Genomic DNA, 24,914 nt, shown 5'->3' with positions numbered 1-24,914 from the left:
ATTAGTATTGGGAGTAGTGAAAATGTGAAAAAGTGTTATAATTAGTATTGGGAGTGGTGAAAAAGTGAAAAGTAAGAATAAATAAAGTATTATTAGTGGTGGGGTAGTTATCCAAAAATAGAAAGAATGAAGGAGGAACTTATTTGGGGGACGTCCCAAAATGGAAAAAGAGGAACTTATTTCAGAGACGGAGGGAGTACATTTTATGTAGGATTAGTTCAGCAGAAGCATAAGGTAGTGATGGAGTATTATGCACTTCAGATTCCATTAATGTTCTAGATTTCTGGCAACCTTCAGGCATTGCTTTTAAGATACCTAAAGTCGGAGTGGATGTGCAGTCAGCTTTCTCGCTTGGGGATTCCATCTACATTAGATGTTCTACATTAAGATTAGCTGTGAAAAAGCAATACTCTTCCCAAATCCAACAGTTCTCTAATGCAACAACTTTGTTTGTAATTGTTGTATTATATATCCAGTTTTCTTCCCTTTTGAATCTGATTTTTTGGTGTTTATATGAATATGTGCATCTCTTTCTGTATATTTGTTTTCACAGCCTATTTTCTATTTCTTTTACTCATTTACTGTGTTCAATTCAAGCAAGGAACCTTTAAAATCTGAAGTAGGCAGCAGATGTAAATTTTATTCTTAAAACAAAACCAATTTCATTAGTGATAAATGCACATGATAAGTGATAAATGCATAATCTATCACAATCCTAAGATAATATATACAACCATTGGTGATAAGTGATAATCTTTGTTTCAATGGATTCAGTGCTTCAACAGCCAAGAATCTCCGTCTCAAACACCATTCCTCAAAATAGAGAGGAACCTTGATCCTCGAAAGAATCTATGTTTCAATGGATTTAGTGCTTCAGCAGCCAAGAATCTCTGTCTCAAACACCATTCCTCATTCCATCAAAAGCTGCAAGAACTTGATCTCTCTTGCTCTGTCTAGCAACAATCTTTACGGTCCAAGGTGTTTCTCTAGCACTTAGAAAGATGCAGAGGTACCAATAGGTGCAGGCGGCAAGCCATGAGAGGATGAGTTGCACTTCATTGCATCATCAGGAGCAGGGCAGGCGCATTCAGAGCTCTTCCGCTCCTGCTTCACAGATTCGGCCAATAGAATTTGGTCGGAATTACAGGACTCAGCAAAAGCATCATAAATAGGTCTCTTTTCCGCCTCTGCTTCGCTAGGATGATCACTGGCCCTCGGGAAGCTGCTTCTTGTGTCGCATAGAGTGGCACGAGATGGTTTAAGGTGCAAGCATCAAGTGCAGCAAGAAAACAATTCTTCAACATTGTGTGGCATGAAGTATTATGAATCAACAGCCAAAGGTTCACCTCTGTTGAATCAAGGATACATCAACACACATGTAAAAAAACAGCTTACACCATAGAAACAAAGAATCAAATATCATTCTCCTTTTTCAAACATCATATTGAAAAAGGCTTCATACAGAAGCCGAAAATATGAAGCCGCCTTCCTTAGCTCGGATTCAAAAGCCTCAAGGCAAGAACAACAGTATAGAAGAATGCAATTCAAGAATAAAGTATATATACCACAACATAGGCAGTAATTTCCCCCAAACAGACACCAAATAAATGAACTATATATAGTTTCATGCAATTCAACTTATATAGTCACCACCTAAAAATAATATTTTTCTCTACAAATAACACTGTCAAGAGTATCTAACTTCTAAGGGTTTAAATTAAGGGCAAGCTTCGCTAAACCAAATTCTCAGCAAGAATTTAAGTAAATCATATCATATTGATTGCATCATTTCATCAAGAACACAAATTTATCACACTAGAAGAAAGTAGCAGATGTAAAATCCCCCCCTCCCCCCTTCTCTCTCTCTCTCTCTCACACACACACACACAGTCACAGAAAGCTAATGAGCAAAGAAATCATAAACAAGCATAAATTTCAACAAAAATAAAATAGAAATATATACTGAATAGGAAAATTTGTTAGTTTATAAACCTTGTTTAAGGGATGTGCCGTTGCGTTTCTGAAGCTTGCATTCTGCAGAAGCTCTAGAAAAATGAGGCAATGAGGATACCTAAAAAAGGAGGCGTCTGATATTTAACTTGGAACAGATTAAAGCAAGAAGCTGACAAGTAAGAAGCATAGATAAAAGGCCAAGACAACTAATAATGCAAATATCAGACTTGAAACAATTCATTCTTTATTTTATTTTAACTAAGATACACCAACATCTAAGCAATGAGATAAAGACTAAAGCAAAGTAGCATACATCTAGAATGCAAATCAGCTAGAAGATGGACAGTACAAAAGTTGTGATGGAGAGAGAGAACCAAGATACTAAAACCTCCAGCATATATGGAAATACATAGCATAATTAATCAGAGAAGCATATTGCATTTGCTTAAAAAACATTCCTTAGATTGGTTGTAACTTGTAAATTCTTCACACTTTCAAAAGTGTAGTAACTGGAAAGCTCTGAATACCACCTGTTACCTCATAAAATCTACAGCATAAACTTTAAAACAGTACTGTAGAGAAATATGCAGATCACTACACAATATACAGATTAGGGAATAAGACCATATACTTAAGATATTGCTGGAAAATATATTCAAATACTAAGGGGAAGGAAATCTACACGAGTACACAAAAACTGAGCTACAAAGTTGAAATACTAACAAATATGAGCTCAAACAGGCGCTTGAGCACTAGGTAATCAGTCGAAAAACCACAGATCTAGCTCGTTTCGCCATTAATTTGCCCAATTAAATCGAATCGAAGCAAAAAAAAACATATCAACTATAAACAATTTGCAACTCATAAACGCATAAATATCTAACTACACCAAAAAATTAAACTACCTCTTCATCTCCTTCGACTTCTTCTCTTCATCCTCGTCATCGTCTTCATCACCATCATCGTCGTCGTCGTTCAGGGAGTCGGCGAAATCACCGGAGGCAATGGCGGGAGACGAAAGAACTTCCAAATCCTACCCTTCCAACGCGGAACTGAAGACGAAAACCGCAAAAACAAATTCTTTCAACTACAATCGCAACACCGGACACGAAGAGGAAGAATGCGAAGCAAAACCCTAGAACTGGAATCGCCGGGAGTGGAGATGAAAAACCGCGAAAAAAATGACTGTAAAAATTATGAAAACTTTACGGAGTGAAATGAAACAAAGCTTCATTTCAAAAAAAAATTAAAAATGAAACAAAGCTTCCAAGGGAAGCTTAGAAGCTTTGCCAAGTGTGGGCCCGGACGGAAGATATTACAAAAATTGCAAACTTAAATAAAAAAAAGAAAAAAAAAAGAAGAAAATACACAATCACATGCCATCCGGGCATGTGGGACCTACGAATGTAACTTGGGTTGAGTTAAACAAAGCAAATAATAAAACTAAAATGAATTAAAATGGAAGGACACGTGTCGATCATCTGGCACCTAGGTACAATGCACCTAGGTGCAAGATGGAAAAAACCTCTATACTCTTGTTATGAGACTCGTGGTTTAGCTACTGTGAGATGATAGGGCTATGGAGTCTGTGAAAGGTTATATGTTGCCGGTTCTTCGTGGGAGTACTACTATGTTTATTCTTACGCAATGCATTGGTTTTGTTTGACTATCATGCTTGGATGCAGAAAATGTGTGATGGAATATAGCATGGGGCTGAGTAATTACCTTGAGAATATTTTTTGTGAGTTGAAGATTGTTGTAGTATTCAATGCAGCAGGTGGAACTTCAATTTTTGGCAGAGAATGAATGAAAGTTCTCCTTTAATTTCTCGATTGTTGAGGTGTTTCTGGACTGGAATAGCTGAAACGAATTAACATTTGATGTTTCTTCAATAATTGCAGGTGGAATCATGGCGGTGGAGAAGTTAAGCCAAAGCTTACTTTGAGAATTTGGCAGGGTAATGAATGAGAGTTTTTCCTGCAGAATGAAGAGGATTAAGAGATTGCTGGCAGATATTAAGGACTAATGAGAAGGGGTTGTAGGCTGCACATTTGAGTGTGCTAAGGAATAGGTGTAGAGGTAGGGAGAATGGGATTGGAGGGGTGGGCGGTTAGCATAGGGAAAGGGAAAGGTGCTGCAGATTTTTGCACACACACATACACTTTTCCTTTGTTTGTACTCAACATTCACATGCTTAGGTAGGTATGTTGTAAAATGGGATGTGGTGAATAATGAAATAAAAATTCTTATGTCTAGGAATTTCTAAATCTAAAATATTCTATCGCCTGTTTGTGTATCTACTCGATATCTGATTTTCTGTTTTACTAGAATAATCTAAATTAAATCCGTAGATTTAATTCACGGACTAAAATCTAAATTAAATCCGCAGATTTAATATATCTCACAAGTCGGAACAAATTCACGACTTTAAGTAATAATAATAATAATAGAAATAATATTTCTATTGCACTTAATAAATAACATGACTTCGCTAAGTCAGTTATAATTCTGAAATAATAATGATTGACTGGCTCAATAATCCATATCGCGATTTCTCACGTGAAATAAAATAATAACTCTGCTTCAACTACTATATAACTCAAAGTCATAAGTCGAAATTAATCAAATATCAACATTGAAATATGCAATAATTAATTATTGCATTACTGGTTTTAATAAATTAAAAGAGCGGGTTACTACAAAGATGGTGGAGATGGAAGCAGCTGCGACGGGTTGGCCGCAATATTTTGAAATAGCTAATATATTAGAAAGTATGTTATATATTTGCAGTATGTAAAATTCTAGTCAAAGATTATATATATAATATATGATATTATTATTTCTTTGCACACAATTTATTCATTTATTTATTTATCGTTCGATGGAGAGTGCATGTAGCCGGTCCATCTTGGACGCTTGACCAAAGCCCTCATGAATATGTTGGTGCTATGACAACCTCATGAGTGAGCTGGTCGGTCAACTCCTTTTGGCGAGCTAGACTCGGTTACCTCATCATTTACTACTTTATTAAATTATTAAATGTCCGACTGTTTAGCCGCACGTATTTGTAGACTGGTTCTAAACCACCAGCGTGCTAAGCCAAGCTTTTCGACTTTAACATGAAATATGTTGCTACTTAATTAAGTTACCCATTATTATTATTATTATTATTATTATTATTATTATTATTATTATTATTATTATTATTATTATTATTATTATCCCATTTCTTTCCCCGCTCCTTAAATCCACCTCCTAGTCACGTTTCGGCATTTGTGCCTTCCTTCGGGAATTGAGGCGTGACAGAAAATAATAATAATAATAATAATAATAATAATAATAATAATAATAATAATAATAATAATAATAATAATTAATTAAATTGACGATTTTATATATAAAAAAGAAAAGAAAAAATCCAAAAAAACCCTTGAAAGCACAGAAGGAGCAGACTAAGGGCCGAACCTCAAAAAAACCTTTTCACGGAAAACCCAGTGGGAAAAACCGTGAAAAGGAAAAAGAGTACTCGTCTAAACACAAAACGAAAGTAGGGAAGAGCGGAAGGGAAAGTTTCCGAAACTCCGGCCTAACCATCGTCCCCAAACTATCCCGGCTCTCACCCCACGAAAAAACTAAACGGCCGGTTAGACGCCGTCGCCGTAAGAAGAACAAACCCAAACAAAGAAAAACGAGAGCAAAATATCCGAGTATATGTCAACTCCGTGAGCAATAGCAAACAACAACCCATCAGCCCCAACTACCGTTTCTGACGCAGATGGCTATGCGAAGCCATGTCAAGGCGAACCGCAGCCCTAATCTCCTCAATCTCGTGCGGCCACCACCCTTCCGAACGTTGTTGGTTAGCCATTAAATCTGCCGCCTTGTTTCCTTCTCTAAAGATGTGAGAAACCTGCAACGAGAAAGCATCTAACATCTCTAAAATCCTATTCCACGCCGCCTTAAAACGCCAAGGCACATTTAAAGAACGAGAATTAAGAATGGATATCACGTAGGTGGAATCGGCTTCAATCCAAAGCTTGTGCCATCCACGATTGTGAGCAATTTGAATCGCCGAGATAACAGCCAGGAGTTCCGCTTCAAAGGCAAAACCCGAGCCACCTTTGAAGTGAAAACAACCACGCACCACATTCCAGTTATCTCTAAACACCCCACCTGCAGCAATAGTGCCTGGAGCTCCCGTCGCCGAGCCATCAGTATTCACTTTGATCCACGGCGCCACAGGTGGCCACCAATGCACCTCCACAAACTCGGGAGGAGGAGCACTCCTGGTAGTAACACCCACTGCCCGGAGAATCAGATAATCCGACCAAGAATTCCACATGTAGCCTAATTTAGTAAAGTTATCATCAATCTCTTTGAAAGCAACTTTCACAGTGTGAATGACACGACTTGCTTCGAACTTTTGATTATCAAAGATACAATTGTTTCTCTGAATCCAGATAGCCCAGATGACCGTGATGATACCCACTTTCCAGAAATTACCGGTGAGGGGACTAAGTTTATACTGCCAAGCTGCCACCAAAAAACTATGAATATCATTCTCTTGCAATCCTTGATTGAAATTAAACCACCCAAGAAACGTAGCCCAAATATTCTTCACACGCTCACAATTCCAGAAAAGGTGATCCTGAGATTCACTTCCTTTTAAGCAAAGCAAACAGACGTTAGGCATGATCATACCGTAGCGGATAAGGCGATCATAAGTCGGCATTCTATTATGAAGAAGACGCCAACAGATCAAAGAACGTCGAATCGGAATAAAAGATTCCCAAAGCCAAGAACCCCAAGACACCTTTGGAAAATGATGACAATGTTTGTTGAAGGCCAACGCAGTAGTTACATTCCCGTGCAACGAGGGTTTCCAGAAACGCACATCTCCCTCAGAACCAAGAGGAGTGAGTAAAATATCACACACTATCTCCGGAAAAGCATTAACAAAGGCTTGCGTGAAATGCCAGACCCCATCGTAGAAATAATCAGCCACCGATTGAGTAAGAAACGGAAGCATGAAAAGCGGAATACCGCATTTATTCATAAGATTATACCCAAGCCAGTCGTCATACCAGAACGAAGTAGAAGCGCCGTCACCAATATACGAGTACGAATCCGCCACCAAACCATCAATTTCCTCACGTAAGCTCATCCAGATAGTAGAAGCAGCCACCAGAGATTTACAACGCCCAAAGCGATCGAGATATCTATCTCTAATCAAATCATATCCGAACTCACACCCACCAACCACCTTCCACGCCATTTTCATGAGATAGCTCTTATTCATGAATTCGAATGACCTTACCCCGAGACCGCCCTCCTCCTTAATCGAGCAGACCCTCTTCCAACTCACAGAACAAGACGGCGTCTGCTTGATGTTGCCAGTCCAAAGGAAATTACGGCAACACGCATCGAGCTCCTTAATAAGAGCCGTCGGCCATCTATAAACCATCATAGAGTGCGTCAGGGAGCTTTGGATAACCGACCTGATCAGGCAAATCCTCCCAGCCATCGACAACTGTAATCCCTTCCATCTCGCGAACTTGTTTATCACACGATCATGTATCGGTCGAAGATAGGAGGCACGCACACGGCCCTTAAAGATAGGAACCCCAAGGTAAGTAATTGGAAAGTTGCCCTGAGAAAATCTCAATATGCTCCTTATAGCCCTGCAGGTTTGAGAAGGAACTTTGCTAGTAAAAAAAATTTGCGACTTATCCGGGCTCACAATTTGATCAGAAATTTGACCATAATATTCCATAATTTTCTGAATGGTATGAGCGTTCGTGACCGTGGCGTGACAGAAAACCAGAATATCATCCGCATATAAAAGATGAGTGGGAAAATTAATTCCCTGTCTCATTTGCATCGGGGTAAGGGTGCCTGCGCTAACACAATTTGCAAAGAGCTTACCAAGAACATCTTCGGCGATTCCAAAAAGAATAGGAGAAAGAGGATCGCCCTGACGAACACCCCTTGAACACGCAAAATAACCTTTAAGCTGACCATTGTACAGAATAGAAATCCTAGCCGAATGAAGCAAAATCTCAATCCAACTAATGAACTTTGAATCATAGCCAGCAACACGAAGAACGTTAAGCAGGAAATCCCAGCTAAGAGTATCAAAAGCTTTTTTGATGTCAATCTTGCAAGCCATGTTTTGACCACGGCTCGTACGATGCATACAGTTCACGCCTTCCGACCCAATCAGAATACAATCGTGAATGGAACGGCCGCTAATAAAACCAAACTGATGACGGGAGACATAAACAGCAGCAACCTGGCTTAGTCTAGACGCCAACACCTTAGTAATAATCTTGTAAAGAAAGTTGGATAAAACAATCGGTCTCAGATCCGAGACCGAATTGACGACATCTTTCTTAGGAATCAACACCAAGGTATTAGAATTGCAGCCTTGAGGAAGATAAGAATTCCGGAAAAAGGCTTGAACAGCACACCAAATATCCACTTTAATAATCGACCAACAATGCTGAAAGAACTTACCCGAGAAACCATCAGGCCCAGGCGAGCTGTTCGGCTCCATCTGAAAAACCGCAGCAGAAATTTCCTCTTCATCCGGCAAACGAATGAGCAAATTATTATAACGATCTTCGACCATCTCCTCAATAACTGCCTCAACCGCCGTAATATCAGTATTAGTATGACTGCTAGTCGAAAACAAAGAAGAGAAGAAATCCACAATATGATCCCCAATAACCTTTTGATCGTAATTCATATCTCCATTGATCTCCATGTGAGAAACGATGTGAGGTATACGACGAAACCTAAGCATCGCATGAAAGAACTTCGTGTTCCTGTCTCCATCTTGAAGCCAAGACACCCGGCTTTTTTGCTGTAAAAGCGAGCTCTGCCTGGAAAGCACAACGTTGATCTTAGCTTGTGCTTCCACTTCTTTATTAAAGAGATCCTCCGTGTAACCTTCCCTGGCAATCTGATCTTGAATCTCCAAAAGCTCTTGTTGCGTATTCATGATGCAAGAATCAACATTTCCAAAAACATTCCGATTCCACGCGCGAAGAACCTGCCGAAGACGCTTTAATTTATGCATAACTTTAAAAATCGGGCAGCCAATCTCGGTATCCATCTGCCAGGACCGTTCCACCGTATGGAGAAAATTCGGATGTAAGGTCCACATATTAAGGAACTTAAAGAAACGATGGCGAGGAGGAGCATCCACCATGCAATGAAGAACAAACGGAGAATGATCCGAGGTAATACGTGGAAGAGCTTGAACAAAAACCGAACTCCAGAGATTTGCAAAAGAGTCAGCATAAATCGCTCTATCCAGACGAGACTCCACATGGGTAGGCATAAATCTACGACCAGACCACGTGAAGTGCAGACCAACCGTAGGCGCCTCAATGAAATCGGTGGCTTCAATGAAATCACAGAACTCCGCACAAGCAGTAGAGTTAGGCATACAGTCACTACTTCTTTCATGGGCACCTTTAACCGCATTAAAATCGCCAATAAAGACAGCATTACCATCAATATGATCCAGAAGATCCAACCACAAACGCCGTCTGCCAGCATACGTGTTAACGCCATGCACCACTGCGATTTTAAAATTCCACGTCGACCATCTGCAGTTCATGATAACCACCTGCTCCGAGGAGAAAATGACATCATGAGTAACAGAAGGATGAGAAAAAACCCAAATATTCGAACTCATGTTGTCTCTTGAATTTTGAAAACAAGGAATAAGATTCAGAGAACGCCAAAATCTAGAATAAGTCTTCTTGAGATTCGTCTTAGGCTCAATAATCCCAACAATCACAGGGGAGAAGGAGTCGCAATGCTCCTTTAAAACTCGTTTGGACTCGTCCGTAAGACCCCGGACATTCCATACGAGGACATTCATCATAAAGACTGAGAATTCGTGTTCGGGTTTTCACCCGATTCCACTTCAGCTGCCCAACTCTTGGCCGCCACATTATTCAGGGCTGTATCATTCTTCGAGCTCCCTGATGTAATAATGAAATCTCGAGGTTTATCTCCTGCTTCCCAAGCTTTGTAAAGTTTATTTTTGATGAAATCTTCAGCCTGTTGGTTAGGTTGCTGGTTAGGTTGCTGCTCCACCGACTTCCGGAGACGACTCTTGATACTATCTTCCCCACGAATCATAGGTTTATTTGCAGACGAATCTTTCGGCGGTCTTCCTCTTTTTTTCACCTGCGCCTCCGCCTCACAATTCCTGAAGGTTTCCACTATCCGCTGAGCTTTGATAGCGCTTTCCATCATCCTTTCCTTTTTCTCACAATTTTTATCCTGATTGACCGAACTTTGAAAAATGACGATCTGTTGTGAATCTGCTTCAGCCCGTGTATTGCCACCATCCGACTGCCCATCAGACTCGTCTCCCGAATCTATCTCTTCCGTAACCGGCATAGTTATCGCCTGTAAGATATCCGGACCCGATGTCAATCTATCTCCATTGACATCCTCAAAATCAACATTCCTATCAGTTAAAGCCAACGACTGATTGTGGATCTTTGTTTCCCGCGGTGTCTGAATCTGCTCTTCTTCAACAGCAACCTGTTCCAAAACCCCCAACTGATTTATAATCTGCTCTTCTTCGACAGCCACCTGCTCCAAAACCCCAAACTGATTTTTAGTGATAATCTGCGGTCTGTGAGCTTGGGCAGTCCTATTCTGTTCCCAAGATTTAGCCTTCCAGTTAGGTGCCCTAATATCCTTGGCAGCTCCCTTATTAATTATTTCATTGTCTTTACCCAGTGACATGTCTTTGGCCTTCACATTCCTGCTATCCTCCTTGGATTTGTTCTTCATTCTATTGCAGTTATCAATAGAATGTCCAGTGATCTTACACTTAGAGCAGAAGGCCGGGAGTTGTTCGAATTCAAATTCGACGTGAAAGGAACGTTCTTCCCCGTCAACCAGCAAAGCCTACGGAAGAGGACGCGAGAGATCAATTTCCAACAAAATTCGAGCATAATGTCCAGCAGCACCACGTGCAGAAGCCCCATCAACTTTAATAGGCGATCCCATCGCCCTTCCAATACCCGTAATGACATCCAGAGTCCAAAATTCTAAGGGCAAATAATAAATGCGCATCCAAACTTCACAAAGTGAGGAAATTTCTTTATAGGGATCGAAGAATCTTACCCATTCGCGTAATCGCATGGTTCCGAAAGGTAACTCCCAAGAAGTGCTTTTCTGAACTAACGCCTTGTCTTCAGCGGTATTAAATTTAATAGTGTAGAAGCTCTTTCCCATGGGGATGATTTGCCAATCATTGTCAATATTCCAAGCCACCTGAAGATCACGTTTAAGATCCGTGAGAAGACGCGGCTTCTCTCCTTTCCTAAGAAGAAGACGACCAATTAAAGCATGCTCGAATTGATTTATCTTGGGCAGCAGATGCTCTTTTGGCACCCTCAGCGTGGGTATTTCACCAGAGAAATCCGGTTGCAGCGAAGTGAATCGATGAACAAGTACATCCGGCATACGTTCAATTTGTCGTGGTCTCCTCAGAAGCGAAGCAAAAGAAGTGGTGCTCGGCCGATGAAGCTCCGTCGCCGATGCATTCTTAGTATTGTTTCCTTTGATCAAATCCGGAACCCAAGTATTGGATGTAGTGATTTTATGATCCTGTGAATTTCCAAAAGTTCTACCAGCAATAGATTCCTCAGCCACTCCCTTTGAAGATTCAGCAGGAAATTTTTCTTTATCGTGACATTCTCCATGGCTATGACTAGAGAAATTATTGGAAACTTGCAGCAGATTCAGCCCTGCCTTATCAACCATTATCTGTTGGTTGATTTGCATGGTTGGCATCGATGACTTGCTCGGCGACGTTGGCGGCATCGTTTGGTGGACGTTCGACGGCGTGCCGGCGATCTCAGTAAATAAATTCATTTTCCCGACGCATCAAAAGGGGCGGCGCAGGCGGAGACGGACAGATCGGGCAACCCTCTCTGCGCCGCCGTCCAATCTTTTGCGGTCGCCGGATCCAGCAGCCCGCCTCAATCTGAGGGCGAGCAGCGACTTCAACAAATCGTCTTGATCTTCAATCGGCGCGCTGCTGCTGGTGCTGGATCTCTTCGACCAGTAAGCCTACGCTGCTGATGCTCTTCGCCGGTCTTTGGAGGCGGTGGCTGACCGGAAAGAGATCCCAAGAATCAAGATCCACGGCTCTCTGCGCCGCCGACCAAGCTTTTGCGGTCGCCGGATCCAGCAGCCCGCCTCAATCAGAGGGCGAGCAGCGTCTGCAACAAACAAAACCGGAAGCTTGTACTTGAGTAAAGATCGTGGCTACGCGCGGCCGGAGAAGGCGGGCAGCAGCAGTGACTGCGATTTCTCCGGCGCGCTGCTGCTGCTGCTGGGACTCTTCGACCGACGACGCTGCTGATGCTGCACCGGACGCCTGGTAAGACACCAATCAGCGGCTGAGGCGAGCAGCGGCGACGGAGGCGAGCAGCGGTGGCAGCGGCTGCGTGCAGATCGCCTGCTCCCCACCAAGCAGCGTGCAGATCTGCAGATCGCGTGCAGATCGCCTGGAAGGAGGAAGTCGGATCTGCAGATCGCCTGTGTGCAGATCGCGTGTCCAGCAGGCTTCATCAGGCGAGGCCGCGCGACGTCGTCGGCGTCGCGGATCTGGCGGCAGCGACGGGCTGAAACTCACCGAGAGAAGAAGTTCCCTGTAGCTAGCTCAACTCCCAATTCATTCAACTTTTGTCCATGAAAAGCAATTTGTTACAAAATTGTCGGCCACAAAACTAAAACGACAAAGGCAGACAAAATATAATAATAATAATAATAATAATAATAATAATAATAATAATAATAATAATAATAATAATAATAATAATAATAATAATAATAATAATAATAATAATAATATGATGGTGATGATGATGATGATGATATTACATCCTTGTCTTTGAAATAGATTTAATAATAGGGACATAACAAGCAAACCAAATTTTGTAAAATAATACTATTTTATAATAGGTATAGATTGTTATAATTGGATACATCACTCATCCAAACTAATCAATTTATAACTACAGTAAAGTTGGGTTCTTATTCCAGTCATAACACTCAACCAAATTATTAAAACTCATGTCATTATGAAAGAGGTATATTTTAATAGACGCAATCGCACACATAAAATTGGTGAGCATTATACCACCTTCACATTAATTCATTTGCTGCAAATGTACCACAATCCTTTAGCCCTATAATCAATGAGATTCTCGAATCCGCAATAGTGTATTGACTTTGTTTCCTCAACAAGCTTATTGAGACAATCTGAATCAAGATTCACATATAAATTGCAACAATCATTATTAATATCAACACCCGAATAATCTAATGGCAGACAAAATCGACTCACAACTTTTTCCAAGCAATCAGTGGCTTTTAAGGATCTATAGCAGGTGTCATTATATATTTTTGGTGAATCGAATGGTGAATCGAGCAACTTGATTTCTTGATTTGCTTTGGATTCACTCACTATTGCTCTTACAATAATGAGAAAAGTTATGATATGCATCATGTTATTCAATATGCAAATCATGTTTCTTTTATATATTTTTTAAATATACACTTTTTAATGTTTTCTAGAATATGTGATGTTTGCGAATTCTTATAAGACACAGCTAGAAGGGTGTTACAATTCAATTTAATGATCTGAATTAAAATATATGTCCACATTTATGGTAGACTTAAATTGTTGCATGCAGTTTTAATACGTAATTAACTGAATGAAAACTAACTAATAACCTAATTAATTAATATACTTACCTTCAAATGAAGAAATCACCATTTGAGTTGTACTTCACCAATCTAAGATTTTAGAAACAAATGCACAAAATAACCTTGACCATGTTCTTCATGGTCTCGAGAGCTCGAGTTTGCTCGCCGGACAACTCCGCCTCTTTCTTGCCTTTGTCTTTCTTCAGCGCCTTTTACCCTTGAGGCCTTGTGGACACACTTTGCTCGCTAGAGGTGGCTGTATAGCGACCATCCAAGCCCTTGGAGCATTTGGAGGGGTGGACATCCTTGCCAATCGTCACGAATTTTTGACATTCGTTAAGCACAAGCCACGCATGTGGGTACTTAAATATAGCACCGTGCTCGGAAGCGTACATTTGTTGAGCTTGAGTAGTAATTTGCTCATCGTTCATGACGAAGTCCCAATTCTTCCGGCAGTTGTCGTAGTTTGTTTCCCACAACTTCACCGCCACCTTTTGCACGTGGTGAAAGTGAGATTTTATTTGTTTTATGTCGCATACAATTGTACATTGGAGCCGTTGATCATTGTACTTCTTGACGAAACCGCCCCAATAGTTGGCTCCCTTTTGCTCGGAGCTCGCCTTTGACGGAGTCACATGTGGCCTCCATATACAAACGACACACAAGTGTCATCTCCGCCGGAGTGTAGCCATTGCGTTGTTTGGTGGACGGAAGCATAGAGGTTATCTCATCTACCTCGGGCTCGGTTGTCGCCACAAATTGAGTATTCAAATTGACTCTCTCAAGACCCGCCGTTTGAAAAGCGTTTGAAGATTGAGAGAATGGCGAGAACGCATCGCCGAGTGAATTTGGATTATCGGGATTGGGATTGGAATTTTGGGAGTGATTGCACCAATATTTTGCGTAACTCTCATAAATTTTTTAGGGAGCAAACAAACAAAATTATGGAAGATAGAAAGAAGATGAAGAAGAAGAGATAGAATAGTATGAAAAAAATAATGCACTAGCACCTCAATTTATAGAACAAAGTTTAAAGATATAAAAAAAATTAAAAAAAAAATGGGAAAGTGTTGTTCCCAATGGCTGTCTGTCAAAGTAGTTGTTCTACCTAGCAATTTTCGAATTATTATTTTTTTAATTTTTAAAAGTGAGCGCGTGTATGACATGCGCCCACAAAAAACACCTTCTGCACCGAGCGCGGACGAGGAAGGCTGATGCAGAGTATGGAGGCACAACAATGGGAAGGTGGTGCGAGGGGGGGTTTGCGCACCGGCTTCCGCACCCCATAGTGGATGCCCTTAGAAGTGCCTAGTTCCTTGAAAGCAAATTATATATATATTTTTTATTTTTAGAAAAATGTATATTTGACAACTTTTAGACTTGCTTTTGTTTTTCGAAAAAAAAATCCTTTATGAAAAGAGCACCATTCCAATCCTTTCTAGGGATGACAATTTACCCACGGGTAACAAATATCTGCGACTACCCGGCCGTAATAGGTGCGGCTTTGAGAGGCATTTAATATCCACAGATAGTTTCGTGCTTACAATTCAATATTCATTTAGTTCTTGAGTATGGGGTTGGATACTTACTATCCATATTCCATACCCGCGAAACCCATTTACCCGTGAAAAATATAAAATACATGTGAAATACCCACGAAATACCCGTAAAATACACGCGAAATACCCTTAAAATATGGGCTTTGGATATACATATCAAATATGGGCCAACATATCCAATCTGAAAAAAGGCCCAAACACTACCTAAATTTTAGTTTAAATTTTAAATATAAGTTTGTTTAATTTTAAATTTTAGTTGATGAATTTAGATATTAACTTTGGATTTAAACTTTGTCATTTGTGAATTTGAACATCGATGCAAGATTTGGATTTGAACTATGTGATTTGTGGTGATTTTTTTTTGTGTTAAATTTTTTATTAATTTATATTTAAATTATGTTTTGCGGGTATCCGACGGGTAGCGGGTTGGTGGATACCCGATGGGTAGCGGGTATCCGCGGGTGGCGGATTTGGATAACATGTGATATCCACAGATAGTTTCATGATTAAAATTCACTATTCATTTAATTCGCGAGTATGGATATAAATAGTCACTATTCGTGCCCGGTGTACCCGATTGTAATCCCTAGTCGGCTTAGTCCTTTCTTCCTTCAACCCCGCCTTCTTTACAAAAGATCATAAATAAACATCATAATTCTTAAATACAAAAAAAAATGTTAAAGATATACATAATATTTCATGGTTGAGTTTATATTCGGCAAAATCAATAGTTGATTATACTACTGATTATACAATATAAAAAATCATCTAAAATATTTATAATTAAATAAGCTTTTTCAGTTTTAATTTAAACAATTTCTCAGCTAAATGATGCAAATCTAGATTTGGATCAAACAATTTATAAGAATACTTTTTTTTATTAAATTTTAGCTCCTTTCCTCACAAACTATTATTAAAATGCAATTTTATAAAGGAACGAAGAAAAAAAGAAAAAGAAAAAAAAGGAAAAACACAAGAACGAGAAAGCAAAACCCTTGAGAGCACAGAGACGCAAACTAAGGGCCGGGCCTCATAAACTATTACATAACTTGAGTGTATATTTATAATTAACTATTAAAATTTAGTAAAAGTATATAAATAATGTACGTAATTTATGACTATTAGAATTTGTTTGAAATATATTCTTAGCTATGTAGCATAGGTATGAAGGTGCGGATGCGGGGGCGATACGATACGAGTACGGGGATACGGGTTTTTAAAAATTATAGGGTGCGATTCGGCAATGATACATCTAATTATTAAAATTTTATGATATATAATGCTTATAAAATATTGTTGGGAACCTTGGGGAATATCCTGATACTTGTTTTGATGATACCAAAATTCATAGGTCTTAATTGTAATAGACTAGAACTGTTTTGAACTCAAGTGTTAGAGTTCGTTTCTAGTTTAGCTTGCGGTTTCGAAGACTGAAGACTAAAGAACGAAGGACTGAAGAATGAAGACTGAAGATACCAACTGAAGTATCAGTTGAAGAATCAGTTGGAAACTGATTACTTAATGCGCGCCATGGACTGATACTAAAGTCAAGTATCAGTTGAACATTCTTCCTCGGACTGATCTTTCAACGTTCAAAGGAAGCCACGTACTCACAAAGTACAGCCGCATTAAATGCAGAGATCTCAGGATCTTATCTCTGCAGAGGTTATTCCTATCTGGTGGCTACTTTATCAGAGACGTCACATCTCATATCCCTCAAGAGAGTAATCAGTTTGCCCGATGATCGTTTCTTGGATTATTATTAATTCATCATACAACGATTAATCCTAACATGCTCCTATGAATTAACAGCTGCACACAGGTGTTAGGATTTACTTACTTGTGAAACGGATGCACAGATGATTGATGATCGTATCGAACAGCTCCAGTTCTGATCTTCTAGACTGTATCCCGCTCAAGTCTCACCGTTGGATGGACAACGAACTGTGAGAAATCCCAAGACAGAAAGCTCCCACGTTTCCTGCGCCTCTTCTCAGTTCTCAAACCCTAATAATTATCAGTGTGTATTTCCTGAGAGTTGACAGCTGTATTTTATAATAAAATACAGTGAGGGGGCGCAGATTAGGGTATAGGGGCGTCTTCTGCCTTTCTCTGGGCTGGGAGACTTTGGGCCAGTCCAGGGACCAGATATAAGGAATAAAGATGGGCCTCAAATAAATTAATTATCTATGGTCAGCCCAGACCATAATTAATTTATAAATATTAGTTCATTCCACTAGAGAACCAATATTGACTTACCCCTTTATTGCCGGTGATGAGTCGGGGCTTGTATTTAGACTTATTAAATCCTCGTATTTAAAATATCCGACATCCATTAATTAATTAGAGCTCTGACAGCCTAAATTAATTAATCTCTTTGTAATCCTTAAGCAGTACCACTCAAACCTTATTATTGCGCCTGAACTAAATCAACCTGCAATAAACATTATTGAGCTCCTTAAGGGGATGTCATTATCCTATACGGATACGAGTACCAATACAGATAATCAGATATCATATATTAACCGCTATCACCCAAGATACAGAGTACTCAAGTTACTATATAACTCTTGCTCATAGTAAGTCAAAGTGATAGACGAATCAATATATATATCTGACATCTTATTAGTATTAAGATCTTATAAGTCACCGAGATCTCTAATTCTTCACTTAAGTCAGATAGAAGAATATATCTCACTGTGGTCCTATCAATACGTATTACGTACCAGTATAGATAAGTAGTCAAGACAAACTACTTCCATCTATACTGCAACCTAAACCAATAACTTGTCCTAGAGTTATTTCGGTTGTGATCATATTATATCTCTTAAGGTTAATCCAATTATATGGTCTTCTGTGATCTACAACACACCATATAATCTACTTATATAGAGATAAAGAACATACATATGCAATCATGAACCCAATCAGATAGGAGATTAAATAGTGAAAACAGGAATCATTGTATACAAGCATAAAATGTTCTTGCTTTCAGTATACAAATCCAACAATCTCCCACTTATACTAAAGCAAAACTTTTAGTATACAATGTGTCTAAATACTAGCTATTACAACATCCACTTCACTCTTTGCTTCTTCTCCCACTTATACTGAAAGTTTTTCTCTAAGTGGGTGGCATCAACCGCAGCCCCATCCCTCGAGCATGCTTCTCGTAGGCCTTTTGCGGTAAGCTCTTCGTGAAAGGATCAGCTAAGTTCTCCAATGTGTTAATCTTCTCAACTAGCACATCTCCTCTGCTTACGATTTCTCGTATGATGTGGTACTTTCTCTCTATGTGTTTGATCGCCTTGTGGCTCCTGGGTTCCTTAGAATTTGCCACTGCACCCGAGTTATCACAATAAATTATGATACTCTTAGGCAAATTAGGTACCACTCCTAGATCCAAGAGGTAGTTCCGGAACCATACAACCTCTTTAGCAGCTTCGGAAGCAGCTACATACTCGGCTTCCATGGTGGAGTCTGCAATGCACTTCTGCTTTGCACTCCGCCATGATACGGCTCCACCTCCCAAGGTAAACACATATCCAGAGGTAGATCTCTTCTCATCCCGGTCAGCCTGGAAATCCGAATCGGTGTAACCCAAAGGAGATAGACTGTCTGACTGGTAAACTAGCCTATAATCTCGAGTCCTCTTCAGGTACTTAAGAATATGCTTTACCGCAGTCCAGTGTCCTGGTCCAGGGTTCGACTGATATCTTGCAACCATGCCAACGACATAGCAAATATCAGGTCTCGTGCAAAGCATTGCATACATGAGGCTACCTACGGCGGAAGCATAGGGTATCTTCCTCATCTCCTCAACCTTACTAGGCGTCTTAGGACACATGTCCTTAGACAGAGGAATGCCATGTCTAAAAGGTAGCAAGCCTTTCTTGGCATTTTGCATGCTAAAACGAGCAATCACAGTATCAATGTAGGTCGCTTGAGATAAGATCAACATCCTTTTATGGCGATCACGGACAACCTTGATCCCCAGGATGTACGCTGCATCTCCTAAGTCCTTCGTTTGAAACTGTTCGGATAACCACTTCTTTATGTCCTATAATAGCTCAACATTGTTGCAATGAGGAGGATATCATCTACATAAAGTGCAAGGAAAACCATGTCACCATCGGCATCCAAACGGTACACGCAACTTTCGTTTTCACAACGAGTAAATCCATAAAATTTAATCACCTCGTCAAAACGCTTGTTCCATGACCTCGAAGCTTGCTTAAGTCCATAAATGGACTTCTTCAACTTCCAAACAAGATGCTCTTCGCCCTTCTTCACAAACCCTTCGGGTTGCTGCATATAAATGTCCCTTCCTTCTTCAAGGAAACCGTTTAGAAAAGCGGTTTTGACATCCATTTGCCAAATCTCAAGGTTCATGTGGGCTGCTATGGCAAGGAGTATTCGGATAGACTTAAGCATGGCAACCGGCGAAAAAGTTTCATCATAATCTATACCCTGTTCCTGGGTATAGCCTTTCGTCACCAGTCTAGCTTTAAAAGCTGCGACTTCGCCATCCGAATCTCGCTTTCTCTTGTATACCCACCTACTACCTATAGCTTCAAAGCCATCAGGTAGTTCAGTTTTCTCGTATACACCCATAGCAGTCATGGATTCTATTTCAGAAACCATGGCGTCGTATCAAGAATCTGCATCCTGATCTTTCATCGCTTGTCTATAGTTATCAGGGTCGATATCCTTTTGTTCATCAACAGGAAGAAGATCCGAAGATTCTCCCAAGAACATAAATCGATCGGGTTGAACTACAACCCTCCCACTACGACGAAGCGGTGGTGGTACAGCTGTGACAATGGTTTGTGCAGTATCCTATGGTGCATTCACTTGCACACTTGGCTGGGGTGATGGAATCGCCTGTCCATTGCCTTCGATTTCTTGAAGGACAATCTCGGACTTAGACTTGTGTTTATCTATATAATCCCGTTCCAAGAATCGTGCGTTGGTGCTAACAACCACTTTCTGATCCTTAGGATTATAGAAATAACCACCTTTCGTTCCTTTAGGATATCCTATAAACAACATTACTTCACATCTAGGTTCCAATTTCTTCGCTTCCTTGTCTAGCACGTATGCAGGACAACCCCATATCTTTATATGGTTTAGACTGGGCTGATGCCCATACCATAACTCGACAGGAGTTTTAGGAACCGATTTGGAAGGCACTAGATTCAGCAAGTATACCGCTGTTTCCAAGGCATATCCCCAAAACGAAATAGGCAATGATGCATAACTCATCATTGATCTTACCATTTCCAAAAGAGTTCTATTTCTTCTCTCTGCTACACCGTTCTGTTGGGGAGTACCCGGTGCAGTCAATTGGGATGTGATCCCTGAATCTGACAAGTATTGCAAGAACTCGTTCCCGAGGTATTCGCCACCGCGATCAGACCGCAATGACTTGATAGATTTACCCAATCTCTTCTCCACCTCCGCCTTGAATTCTTTGAATTTCTCAAAGCATTCAGACTTGCGTTGAAGTAGGTAAATATATCCATATCTTGAGTAATCGTCAATGAAAGTGACGAAATACTCATACCCTCCACGAGCCTTTGTGGACATCGGTCCACACAGATCAGAGTGAATCAATTCTAACACATGCAAGGCCCTATTCCCCTTGGCCTTAAAAGGCCTTGCCGTCATCTTTCCTTCTATACAGGATTCGCAGGTTCTAAATGGAACAGCTTGAAAGTCTTTCAAGACTCCATTTGAAACGAGCCTTTGGATCCTATTTAGATTGATGTGGCCTAACCTTAGGTGCCACGCATGCGTATATTGTTCATGAGAATAATACTTCCTCTTATTAGGACTAGGACAGATTTTTGATGTAGATGCAACATGGACAAAATTTTTAATTGGACATGTAATAGTATAGAGAGAGTTGTTCAAAATTCCAGAACAAATAGTCATGTTATTTTTCATGATAGAGACGCCTCTATCAAAAGTAACAGAATATCCATCCAAAAACAATTTTGAAACAGAAATTATGTTCCGCCGAAAATCCAGCACATATAAAATATCTCTCAAAACTAAAATGTCATCACCAAAACATAAAGATAAATTTCCAATAGCAACAGCTGCGACCTTCGACGCATTGCCCATGGAGATGGTGATCTCATCACTTTCTAGCTCCCTTGTCGGCTTGAAGCCCTGGAAGGTGTAACAAACATGATCAGTTGCCCCCGTATCCACTACCCATGAATGAGTAGAAAACGAAGCTAAACATGTCTCAGTTACTAAAACTTGTGACGTACCTTGTCCCTTTGCCTTGAGCATTGGACAATCTTTCTTCCAATGCCCAGTCTTGCCGTACTTGAAGCACTTCCCTTTTCCCGTCGGCTTCTTCACGCCGCCGCTAGGGCCATTCACTTTGGCTTTGCCACTCCCACTTGCTTCGTTGTCATTCTTGCCCTTTGGATCCTTCCACTTCTTTTTCCCGCCTTTCGACGAAGAAGTAGATCCCTTGGCAGCGACAAGAACCTCTTTCCCTTTTCGCGTACCCATGACTCCCTCCGCCGTAATTAGAGCATTCAACAACTCATTAAGAGTATAGTTGGCCTTGCTCATAACGACGTTGAGACGGAAGTTCTCATAGGATTTGGGGAGAGTGTTGAGGATGATATCGACTTTGGCTTCGCCTTCGATACCCCCTCCTAGCAGATCAAGCCTGTCAAACAAATTTATCATATGCATGACATGATCGTGCACAGAACTGCCCTCGCTCATAACACATGCTAAGATTTCTCTCATGATGTTAAAGCGGGCAGATCTTTCGAACTCCCCATAAACCTCAGAGAGATTTAACATGATCGTAGTCGCATCGTCCATGCCCTGATGCTAGAGTTGCAAAGTTTGTGACATAGTCATCATAATATAGCACTTGGCCATATTATTTGACTTGTGCCACCTCCTATGCGCCTCACGTTCCGCATCAGTTGACTGATCAGTTAAGGCCGCGGGACGTGGAGTAGTAAGCACAAAACTGTGCTCATCAGCGTCAAAAATATACATTATGTGGCGTTTCCATTCGGTATAGTTAGGACCGGTGAGAGGATTATTGGCTAGAATGTTAATAATCGGAGACATAGACATATCTGAAAGTAAACAATTTAAACATGTAAGAACATGAAACGCATATTATTCGTAACAATAATATTGTAACCTTTTGATAAAACAATATTAATGAAACCTCCAACCGCTCAAAGAATCCATGTGCAAGCCACGCGGGTGGACGTTTACACACGAACTCCTCAACCAGACTATCTACCTAGTCGTTTAATTTCCATCCATGTCAACTTATCCTTTTGACAAAAGAAATTAATAGTTGGCACCTTAATTAGACCATATCATAATCAAGAAGGGACTCCGCGGGGAGTTGTACATTGTACTTGATATGATATCTAAGCAATGACCACAATTTAACCTCAATAATTAAATTCTCAAAATTGACATACTCACTCGGACCATGTCGCTTTCGATTTAATTACTTTGGTTATCTTATTTAAATCCATTCTCCAAAGTACTCGTGAAAATCATACAAGCAAGCCACGCGGGTGGACGTTTACTGCATAACTCCCACTACTTTAATGAATTTAAATATTTTTATAGAAATCTCATCTGACAAACTTATGAAAGAACAAATATGAAGTAAGCCACGCGGGTGGACGTTTACTCATATCGCCAATCACTTTGTCTACAGACCGCATGTGGAGGTCTAAAATAATTTTAATTGCTTAAAATTATTAAAACTGCTTAGTCTTTTTCATTCAAAAGGTTTGTACATGCTCAAGCACATAATCCTAATCATGCTTTTCTAGAACGCAACATGTAAAAAACATGCTCGCAGAATTCTGAAACATGCTTAAGAAAATGATAAACCTACTATCATGCTTGTCTAAGCGCAGTTAATAAAACATATTAACAAGCAGAGACGAACAAAGCAAGTTAAGAGCATAAGGGATAAACACCACGGCATGCAAAGAACAGTAAAAAAGAATTAAAATTCTTCGTGACCCATTCGTGGAATCCCAACATCTATTCTATTTATAAAAAAAATAAAAGAAGCCCAAAAACTAAACTGGGCCCGAACACATAGGCCCGTCTTTGGAAAAACTAGGGTTTGGGCCCCCTAGGGTTTGGAATTCGCAGCTAGGGTTTGGAAACCCTAGCTGCCGCCTCCTTTCGCAGTACAGCCGCCCTCCGCCGCACAGCAGCACACCCGGCGCTGCAGCAGCTCACCGGCAGCGCACGGCGTCTCCAGCAGCAGCATCAGCCGGAGACAACAGCGCAAGGCGGCAGCCCCCTGTGCGAGCAGCAGTTGCCCGGCGCGGCCTCCAGCGCCTGGCTCGGCCTCGGCGTCTCCAGCAGCAGCAACAGACGGCGACAGCAGCGCAGCAGCGGCTCCAGCGTGCGGCAGCAGCGGCAGCGTGCCGCCCGCCGGGCGCGGAGCGCAGAGCGCGCAGGCGCAGCCCCGAGCGCGCACCGCCCCTGCCCGCTGCTTCCCGTCGCACGCCTCGCCCAGCCCGCCTCGCCTTGCCTCCTGGGTAATCTCGGTAACAGCAGCACGAGGCAGCCCGGCAGCCTGACCAGGCGCGCGCTGCCCTCGGCGCCAGCAGCCCGTGCCGCACCGTACCCATCGTGTCTCCTCACACCGTTCTTCGTCGTTGATTCGTCGTCATCTCTGTCTCGTTCCTCAGTTTTCACAGATTACAACGGAAAAATAAAAATACAATTGAAATCCTAATCTAACCACGGATTTTCTCGTGGTGAAAAACGATTACAACGTCAAACGACGTATTCCACGAATCAACAGACCACGAAGAACAACAGCAGTAAAACAACACACATTATTAATCGTACATAAATTAATAATAGAGCCAAGAAATTAATCCTGGGCTCTGATACCAATTGAAGGAATATTAAATTGAATTAACGTTCCGTTTGCCCGATGATCGTTTCTTGGATTATTATTAATTCATCATACAACGATTAATCCTAACATGCTCCTATGAATTAACAGCTGCACACATGTGTTAGGATTTACTTACTTGTGAAACGGATGCACAGATGATTGATGATCGTATCGAACAGCTCCAGTTCTGATCTTCTAGACTGTATCCCGCTCAAGTCTCACCGTTGGATGGACAACGAACTGTGAGAAATCCCAAGACAGAAAGCTCCCACGTTTCCTGCGCCTCTTCTCAGTTCTCAAACCCTAATAATTATCAGTGTGTATTTCCTGAGAGCTGACAGCTGTATTTTATAATAAAATACAGTGAGGGGGCGCAGATTAGGGTGTAGGAGCGTCTTCTGCCTTTCTCTGGGCTGGGAGACTTTGGGCTAGTCCAGGGACCAGATACAAGGAATAAAGATGGGCCTCAATTAAATTAATTATCTATGGTCAGCCCAGACCATAATTAATTTATAAATATTAGTTCATTCAACTAGAGAACCAATATTGACTTACCCCTTTATTGCCGGTGATGAGTCGGGGCTCGTATTTAGACTTATTAAATCCTCGTATTTAAAATATCCGACATCCATTAATTAATTAGAGCTCTGACAGCCTAAATTAATTAATCTCTTTGTAATCCTTAAGCAGTACCACTCAAACCTTATTAT

General features: G+C 40.8%; 1 protein-coding gene and 1 long non-coding RNA gene across 4 annotated transcripts in view; one reads left to right on the top strand and one right to left on the bottom strand.

Moving 5' to 3' along the window:
• Positions 1-24,914, top strand: part of LOC131018076 (pectin acetylesterase 7-like) — an 85,576-nt gene that overhangs the window by 43,275 nt on the left and 17,387 nt on the right. The gene's annotated exons all lie outside the window — the stretch shown is intronic.
• LOC131018083 (uncharacterized) lies at positions 943-3,225 on the bottom strand. The gene is made up of 3 exons (XR_009100018.1): positions 2,859-3,225; positions 1,993-2,071; positions 943-1,348 (listed from the first exon to the last, which is right to left on the bottom strand). It is a non-coding gene; the product is annotated as an uncharacterized LOC131018083 (long non-coding RNA).

This window comes from Salvia miltiorrhiza, chromosome 3, assembly GCF_028751815.1.
Source record: "Salvia miltiorrhiza cultivar Shanhuang (shh) chromosome 3, IMPLAD_Smil_shh, whole genome shotgun sequence".
Lineage (NCBI taxonomy): Eukaryota > Viridiplantae > Streptophyta > Magnoliopsida > Lamiales > Lamiaceae > Salvia > Salvia miltiorrhiza.
The sequence above is the reverse complement of the archived record's forward strand: the minus strand, read 5'-3'. Positions and strand labels throughout refer to the sequence as shown.